Source organism: Stenella coeruleoalba (assembly GCF_951394435.1).
Source record: "Stenella coeruleoalba genome assembly, chromosome: X".
Lineage (NCBI taxonomy): Eukaryota > Metazoa > Chordata > Mammalia > Artiodactyla > Delphinidae > Stenella > Stenella coeruleoalba.
This window is the reverse complement of record NC_137152.1, coordinates 12328849-12337054: the sequence shown is the minus strand read 5'-3', so window position 1 is coordinate 12337054 and position 8206 is coordinate 12328849. Positions and strand designations below refer to the sequence as shown.

Here is an 8206-nt window from a genome sequence, read left to right as displayed (position 1 = left end):
TTTAAGTTAATGTTTGCTGCGTTTTATAGCAAATTTCCTCGTAAGCTCTGAGTGAGAAATGAACTGTAAAGGAGTTACAGATAGAATACTGAGGAATTGGGGAGTGGAAAGAATAACAGAGTTGACAGGTGCCAGGAAAGGCTTTACTGAGGAGGTACTATTAGATTTAAGCTTAGACCTTTAGCAAAAATGCATAATTACATTACAAGCGTGAATCTTCAAGACTTATGTGAAGCTCTTCAAGCTCTTCCAGATACATCACAGGAAGCCAGTTACTAGCAGGCGCTGCCACTGAAAGTTTGGTTTTTCAGGATTCATAAGGAATAAAGAAGCTTGCACTCATCACCATGCCAGGGCCCACCAAGTGTGCTGTCATGGAAATTTCCAACGGCAGCTTACAACACTGAGGCGGCTGCCATGCTTCTTCCGTAAACCCAAGGGCTTGTGCTCCTCTCAGCCAGCAGTAGAGTCTAATGTTACACGCCCAGAGGGCGAAGAGCTTCTCAGTGGTGATCAGTAGCACCATTAATGAGTCAGTAACCACAAGCCTAGTGGTGTTGATGAGTTACTGGCAGTAGAGCTTAATAATGCTGTACATGGACTCCCTGCTTAAGTCCTGGCTCCCTCATTCATTACCTTGGCAAGTTACTTGATGTCTTAAGCCTCAAGCTCCTCATCTGTAAAGCGGGGATAATTCGTGAAGTTAAATGAAATTACCCGTGTTAAGACTTCATAGTATTTGGCACATAGTAAGTGCTCAAGTAATAATCAGCTGTTATTATTAAACCTATTATTATTGTTGTGATTGAAAGAGACTATTTTTGTGATTTTATTTTGGAAAAGCCCAGTAAAGTCAGAAGAGAGACTGACCTCAGATCAATAGGCTAAAAGTTCTATCATAGCAGCCAGTCCTCCATTTACTTGAAAGTCATTTATCAAACACCTGCCAGTTTCCAGGCACTGTGTAAGAGCCTGAGAAAAATAACATGAAGATACATGTTATGATAAGACCCGTCATGATCCCAACTACTCAAGCGTAAAGTCAGAGGACCTGGTTTCAAAGAATAATGCCAAGAAGGGTTTTCAAGAAGATTCTGCAAGTGCTTCTGTTCGTTCTCTACCGTATTCATAATTCTGCTTCTTGAAATTGCTGTGGTGGCTTTCTTCTCTGATCATTTACCTTTCTTCCTCTCAATGAGAATCATTGCTTCTGGCGTTGTTTTTGTTGTCATTACCAGAGGGACAGCCTTGTAGGAATTATGCCAAAACTCAGAGAAATTCACCATTCTTGGACTAGAAGAATTAGTGAGGCATTGAACTGCCCAGGGTAGTCCTGAGCATTTCGAAACAGAGGTAGCAAAAGCCAGAACCTGGCTATATTATTATATGAAACCCGGGCATCTTTGGGCCTTTTAACCTTCTGAAAGTTCCTTGAGTATTGTTTAAATAGAAATAAACTCTGGCTTCTTTTAAAAAAAAAAGTCGCAGCATTTACACCCCATCCCCTCCCTTTTCTCCAGAGAAGGTGACATTTGATCTTTTTTTCAAGATTTATTTATTTATTTAATTTATTTTTGGCTGCATCAGGTCTTAGTTGCTGCATGCGGGATCTTCGTTGAGGCGCGCGAGCTTCTCTCTAGTTGTGGTGAGTGGGTTGTCTCTTCTCTAGTTGTGGCGTGCAGGCTCCAGAGCACGTGGGCTCTGTAGTCTGTGGCACGTGGGCTCTGTAGTCTGTGGCGCACGGGCTCTAGTTGAGGCGTGCGAACTCAGCAGCCGCAGCACACAGGCCCAGTTGCCCCGCGGCATGTGGGATCCCAGTTCCCTGACCAGGGACCGAACTCACGTTCCCTGAATTGCAAGGTGGACTCTTCACCACTGGACCACCGGGGAAGTCCCGACATTTGACCTTAAAGGCTATTTGGCAGAACCCTTTGAACAGAGAAAATAGTATGCACCTAGGATGGAGGCTTAAAGGAAAGAGCATGGCATTGAGCAGCAGACAGCTTCAAGCCCGGAAAGGGCATCCAGACTGGAAGAGAGGGGGCAGGGAAAGAGCAGTGTGAAATGAAGCCTGAGGCAGGTTTGGGTGAAATTGTGATGGATCTTGTATTCTTGTTAAGAAGTTTGGTCTGAAGGGCATGTTTTTGGTTCACAAAGAGGACTCCCAGATGTTGTTTCCCTTTATTTCTTTAGACACACCCGTGTGCTGAGTCAACCACACCTCTTAAATCCAACTGGGCTGTTAGTGTTTCTTCCCGTGCAAGTTACACTGATGCTGAGAGTTAGCAGTGATTCCTCATGGCTGTTGTTGGTGTTAGGTGTCCCACAACACTATAGACTGTTCTGATGGTATTTTAGGAGTGAGGATATATTGAGGTTCAACACTTAATATTTTCTGGGAGCAAGGATGTTTTAGAAAGCTAATTAGAGAATTTTGATGTCATTTCAACTAATTAGCTATAATGACTCTTTCCATCCCTACCACTTTGTGTCGCCTTCGAGCAGATCACCAAACATACTTAGACATTTGCTTAGCTTTTTATTTAATGGTGAGCATGAGATGCCTTTGACTTATGAAAATGACATAGAACAAACATAATACAAAGTCCCCGTCCTCAGGGACTCCAGTTTCTGAATAGAATTGGAGTGTGACTCAGCATCCTTTCTTACGTGTTGGGGCAGGAGCGTCATTTCTATTTCAGTCAAGAGAGTCACATTTTCCACTCTTCCAGACAATTGCATTTTGTTTTTTAATATGGGGGTGGGACACAGTCATTTGGTAGAATTTGGGAGGATGGGTGGACTCAACAGGACCAAAGAGAGTAAAGACAAAGTCTCTGCCCACCAGCTATGTGCATGGCACTGTGTCTTCCAGCAGCTGGCATTCTTGGTAGACTGACAATGAACATACACAGAAAAGACAAATGAATTATAGAGTGGGTAGAATTTGTAGGTGGAACCAGAGTAAAGAGAAGGGGATGCTTTGGGTCTGTCTGTGAGATAGTCTTGAACAAAGCTGTAGAGGGGAGTAATAAATGAGAAAAAGGAGACTGGATCTGCTGGGGAAGACTTTACATTTAAGGTTTCTGGTTGGACTTCAGTCTATAGAACACTGGTTCTTCAAAAAAACTCAAGATTGCCTGGAGTGCTTCTTAAAAATACAGATTCTGAGGCCATACCCCAGACCTATTGAATGAGATCTCCAGGGATGGAACCCAAGAATCACTATTTTTCATGAGGTCCTGAAGGGATTCCAGCCCTCTGCTATGCTGGGGACCAATGATGCAGGCAGTGTGTGACCCCGAGATCACGGCAACATTACAGTCCTTGTGCCTGCCCTCTGTGGAGGGAGAGGGTGAGCAAGGAAGCACATTTAGGAGATAGTTGCTATGGGCCCTTGATACCCAAAGTGTGGTCCTTGAGCCAGCAGCTTGGGTATCACCGTAGAGCTTGTGAGAAATGCAGAAACTCAGGCACCACCCCAGATCTCCTTAATCATAATTTGCATTTTAACAAGCTCCCCAGGGATTCAGGTGCATGTTAAAGTTTGAAAAGTACTGCTCTAGGCATTAGGGAGCTCTGGCAGAAAAGGTTAAGAAACCAGGGCAGGAACTGGGAACAGATAGGAAACTGGAATCTCAAGCTCAGAATGAAACCAGCAACTGGACCAACTGGAAGCTGACTGAAGAATCCCTCATTTGGGGTTTTTGATATCCCCCTGATAATGGCTGGGAGTTGTCCCGGACTGCATGGCAGGCAAGCTGTTTTTGCCACAAGACAGGGGCCAGAATCCCATTACAAATGTAGGGAATCTAGGCAATGGAAAAGCCCAAGATGGTGAAATTTTTTAGGCTTGTGACTCAGTATAAACAGCAAGAACAAGAGAGAAGCCACTCTGGAGGGAAATGCTGAATCTGGTTTTAGGCATATCGAGTTCACTATATGAACAAGGGAAAGGAAGGAAGTCAACGAAAATGACAGCTGAAGTCTGGAGGCAGAGAGGTAAATAATTAAGAGGACTGGCTGGGAACCAGGATGATGAATGACAGTAGTTTAACTGTACAGAGAAATCACCAAGAATCAAGTGAAGTTAGGCTCTGAGGAAAAGGTCATGTGCTGAAAATCAGTGGGTACCAAACATGATTGCAATATTACATATGTGGCAGCACCATGGAGAAGCTGCTGAAAAGACTGCAGCAACTCTTGCTTGAGAAGAATCAGAGATGTCAAATTTTAGTGCTGCAGCAGGAACAAAAGAGATGGATGACTGTATCCAGATCCTGTAATGCCGGGAGCACTTCAAGTTCCCTTCTTTTCTCTTAACATTCTGTGGCTTTTCATGGTGCTTGGAAACTCAGGAGAGATGGGGGGAGTCTTCTGAAAGAAAGAGTCAGGTTTCATTTTGTGCCACACAAAGCTGCAGAAGGGCAGGTCGATGCCCAGACAAGGCCTGGAGTGGAACGCCGGACTCTCAGTCAGACCCAAGGCTGACAGAACACCTCGCATGGCGGTTTGAACATATTCCACCAGTTCTTGGTACTCTTTCCTTCAAGAGGTGGAGATAAATTTTCCTCCCCTTGGATATGAGCTGCACTCAGTGACTGGCTTCCAACAAACAGAATGCAGCATCAGTGATAGTGTGTAACTTCCAAGATTAGATGACAAAGGACATTGCAGCTCCCTCCGTGCACTGTCTCTTAGATTACTTGCTCTGAAGGAAGTCAGCCCCCATATTGTGAGGACACTCAAGTGACCCTACGGACAGATCCCCAGGCTGAGGAACTGAGGCCTCCCGTCCACAGCTCTGTGAGTAAGTGATCTTGGAAATGGATCCTCCAGCCCCAGTCAAGCCTTCAGATGACTGCAGCCCCAGCCAACATCTTGACCACGACCTCAAGAGATACTCTAAGCCAGAACCATCCAGTCAAAACACTCTCGAATTTCTCACCCACAGAGACTGTGAGTTAATAAATGTTTTTGGTTTTAATCCACTGCTTTATGGTAATTTGTTATGCAGTGATAGATGTGGAACACCTGGTAAGTAGAATGGATGAAGGGCGGGGGGAACCACCAAAAAGACAAAATAAAACAGAAAAGAAATACCAGAAAAGGCAAGTGCTATAAACCAGGTTGAACCTTGAGTGGTTAGAGTGTGAAGGAAAGTATGGTCAAATCTAGAAGAGTTATGGAGACTGAAATCCATTTGTTATTCAGTACCACCAGAATTTTTATCTGGATAAAATATGTGTATTTTTAAAAAATTATAAATGAGGTGAACTTTCTTGCCTGGCCACCATGTACCTGAAAATTAGACTATTTATATCCCATTTCCCCATCTGCTCAGTGAGCTTGGGCAAGTCAGTTCAGTGAACATTATTTGCCACTGAACTGTTCTGTGCCATGGATTCCCCATCCATAAAATACAGAGCATTTTCCCTTGGCCTATGCTTCAGGACAACTTGAGGCATTAGTATCACCCAGTGGCACCTAAGGCAACATAAAGTGGCACCTTCCCCTCTGCCCTCAGCCATCTCTCTTTCCAGCTCTTCTTCTCTCCTGGAAGAATCTGATCAGTGAGACCCCGGGCCCCTCTGAAACGCATCCCTTGTATTATGTCTATACCTCTACTAATAGATGTCTGACAAGACAACATGTTGCTGGGATGAATTCCTTTTTAAACATTTTATTTTAAAATAACTTTAGGTTTATAGAAAAGTTGCCACGATAGTACAAAGAGTTCCCATATACCCTTCTCCCAGCTTCCTCTATTGTTAGCATCTATAAAACTAAGAAATTAGCATGGGCACAAGACTATCATCTAAACTATGGACTTTATTCAGATTTCATCAGGTTTTCTACCATTTTCTGTTCCACTATCCAATCCAAGATACCACACTGCATTTACGCATCATGATTCCTTAGTCTCCTCTTATCTGTGACAGTTTCTCAGACATTCCTGTTTTTCGTGACCTTGACACTTTTGAACAGTACTGGTCGGGAATTTTGTAGAATATCCCTCCATTTGGGTTTGTCTGATATTTTTCATTGTGAGACTGGAGATGTGAATTTGGGGTAGAAAAACCATAGAGGTGAGGTGCTCTTCTCATCACATCATATCAGGGAGTATGTATTAGTTGCTACTATAATAAATTACTATGAATTTAGTGGCTTAAAACAGAAATTTATTCTTTTACAATCTGAAGGATGAAAGTCTGAAATAAGTTTTACAGGCTAAAATCAAGCTGCTGGCAGGCCTGGTTCCTTCTGAAGGCTCTAGAGGCCTCCATCATTCCTTGGCTGGTGGCCACATCACTCCAGTCTCTGCTTATGTCATCACATTGCCTTCTCTTCCTCCATAGGCAAATCTTCCTTTGCCTCCCTCTTATAAGGACTCTTGTGATTACACTGAGCCCACCCAGATAGCCTAGAATAATCTCCCCATCTTGACTGCATCTGCAAAGTGCACTTTGCCACATAAGGTTTTTTGTTTGTTTGTTTTTAAAAGTAATTTTATTATTTTAAAATAAATTTATTTATTTTTGGCTGCCTTGGGTCTTTGTTGCTGCATGAAGGCTTTCTCTAGTTGCAGAGAGCGGGGGCTACTCTTTGTTGTGGTACGCGGGCTTCTAACTGCGGTGGCTTCTCTTGTTGCGGAGCATGGGCTTTAGGTGCACGGGCTTCAGTAGTTGGCACATGGGCTCAGTAGTTGTGGCTCGTGGGCTTAGTTGCTCCGCAGTACTTGGGATCTTCCCAGACCAGGGATTGAACCCGTATCCCCTGCATTGGCAAGCAGATTCTTAACCACTGCGCCACCAGGGAAGTCCCACCACATAAGGTTTGCCATATAAAATAGTCACAGGTTCCAGGGAACAGGACCTGGATATCACTGGGGGCTATTGCTCAGCCAACACAGAGTACATGATACCCATATGATTTATCAGTGGCCATGTTAATCTTCAACACTTTGTTAAGGCTGTGTAGGCCAGGATTCTCCACTGTAAAGTTATTGTTTAGGGGGCACAGATTCCTTTTAATTACCAGAAATATGACTGTATTCATACCCAAAGTAATGATGTTGACATTATGTAACCATTCAAAATTACTTATATTGTCATTCCCTACCAGACCCAGTTCTAGACTCTGGAAATACAAAAATTAACAAGCAATGGTCCATACCCTCAAGGAAATAATTGCCTAACTAGGACAACATTTGCAATTTGTTTAAAGAAAGCAAGTTTAGGCTCAAAGTTTGCGGCCGCCCTTGCGCCCGCCCGATGTATGGGTGATATACTGCAGCGGGTGTCAGGGTGAGGGACGGCCATATTCGCCGGTGCAGCCCGAGCCGTTAACAACAAAAAGTGTGCAGGAGCTTGGCGCGCGCATGGACGCATGCACAGACGCGCGGGCCGCCTCGCTGTCGCCCGGCCTCGCCGCCTTCGCCGCCACCCTCCCGGGCTGGGCCCCGCTGCGCCCCGGTGCGCCCCGCCGCTCGGGGGAATGTCTTACAAACCGAACTTTACCGCGCACATGCCCGCCACCTCCCTCAACGCCGCTGGGAGTGTCCACCCGCCCTCCACCAGTATGGTGACGTCTTCACAGGACCGCCAGCTGCTGACTACGGGCCGCCATCTCTACGCTACACCCAGGGAACTGGGAACAGCCAGGTGCCCCAGAGCAAATACGCTGAGCTGTTGGCCATCATCGAAGAGCTGGGGAAAGAGATCAGACCCACCTACGCGGGCAGCAAGAGCGCGATGGAGAGACTAAAACGAGGCATCATCCACGCTCGAGGATTGGTGCGGGAGTGCTTGGCTGAAAAGGAACGGAATGCCAGGTCCTAGCTGCCTTGTGAGCCTGGACGGTTTTCCATCTTCGGAGAGAAGTTACAGTTCATCTCCCCTGTTCAGACGAAACTTTTGTTTTCAAAATGGTAACAGTTTGGTTTCTCCTCCCCCTGCCCCTCCCATGGTTCACTAGGCTCCGAATCTACAGTCTGTAAGATTGAGGAAAGATTTTGCAGTTGATTGGGAGTCACATTTTAAATAGTTAGGAACTACCCAGGTGTTTGTTGTTGTTTTTTAAAGCATTGATTCAAAAGATGCACGTAAAAATTACCTATCTTACAGCAAACTAGTTTGCCTCCAAGATACCAGTGTCTCGCTCTCCTCTTTTGAATACATTTATGTTACCCGAATTGTTCTTTGAT

General features: G+C 44.9%; 1 pseudogene across 1 annotated transcript; it reads left to right on the top strand.

Moving 5' to 3' along the window:
- Window positions 1-7497: 7497 nt before the first annotated feature.
- LOC307180479 (cyclin-dependent kinase 2-associated protein 1-like) lies at window positions 7498-7952 on the top strand (annotated as a pseudogene). The gene has a single exon. The product of its transcript is annotated as a cyclin-dependent kinase 2-associated protein 1-like (transcript).
- Window positions 7953-8206: the final 254 nt, after the last annotated feature.